General features: G+C 34.7%; 1 non-coding gene across 1 annotated transcript; it reads left to right on the forward strand.

Moving 5' to 3' along the window:
• TRNAI-UAU lies at positions 1-74 on the forward strand. Its single transcript has one exon. It is a non-coding gene; the product is annotated as a tRNA-Ile (tRNA).
• The last annotated feature ends 709 nt before the right edge of the window (positions 75-783 follow it).

Here is a 783-nt window from a genome sequence, read left to right on the forward strand (position 1 = left end):
GGTCTTGTAACTCAGTTGGTTAGAGTGTTGGTCTTATGAGCCGAAAGTCGTGGGTTCAAGCCCCACCAAGACCAATTCCAAATAAATTAAAAAAAAAAAACATAATTTGGAATTTATTATATTTTAATTTTAATGTTGTTTAAAGGACAATATTAAGTTAGAATATTGATTCCCCTATATTATATGTTTGGCTTTGTTATTGGTTAAATTGGTTACACCTTTTTTCCGGGGGGGGGGGGGGGGGGATGATAAAGTCAAGTCATGAAATTCAAAAATCTCAAATCATCTATATATATATATATATATATATATATATATATATATATACTAATAAGAGCCCAAGAGAGTTAGGCCTATAATGGGTAGAAAATGTGTCCGTCACAGATTTTAATCAAATGAATGGCTCAGATTAATCCAAAAATTGATCAGATTTAAATTTAACAATGAAATTTACTTAAATACCCACACACCGTTAGTCCATCCGTTAAAATTTTTAATTAACCGTTAGTTTGCCGTTAAGTCAATCCCATCCTTAGTTGACCGTGAGTCCTCTATAATAGTTATTATCCTTAGTTGATCTCACCCGTCTTCACCTCCTCCGAAGCCATTCAAAGAAAAATAACATAATTTAGAAGCTCAGCCGATCAGACTGTCGATATCGATTCTTCGAGAGGATCGATCGGCGATCCAGCAATTTATGTATGCCTCTCTATTCGTTCATGGTCAAGAGGCCTAAGAACTTTAACCCTAACATTGCCGATCTAAACAAAGCAACGCGAGACA

This window comes from Ipomoea nil, unplaced genomic scaffold (genome assembly GCF_001879475.1).
Source record: "Ipomoea nil cultivar Tokyo-kokei standard unplaced genomic scaffold, Asagao_1.1 scaffold0876, whole genome shotgun sequence".
Taxonomy (NCBI): domain Eukaryota; kingdom Viridiplantae; phylum Streptophyta; class Magnoliopsida; order Solanales; family Convolvulaceae; genus Ipomoea; species Ipomoea nil.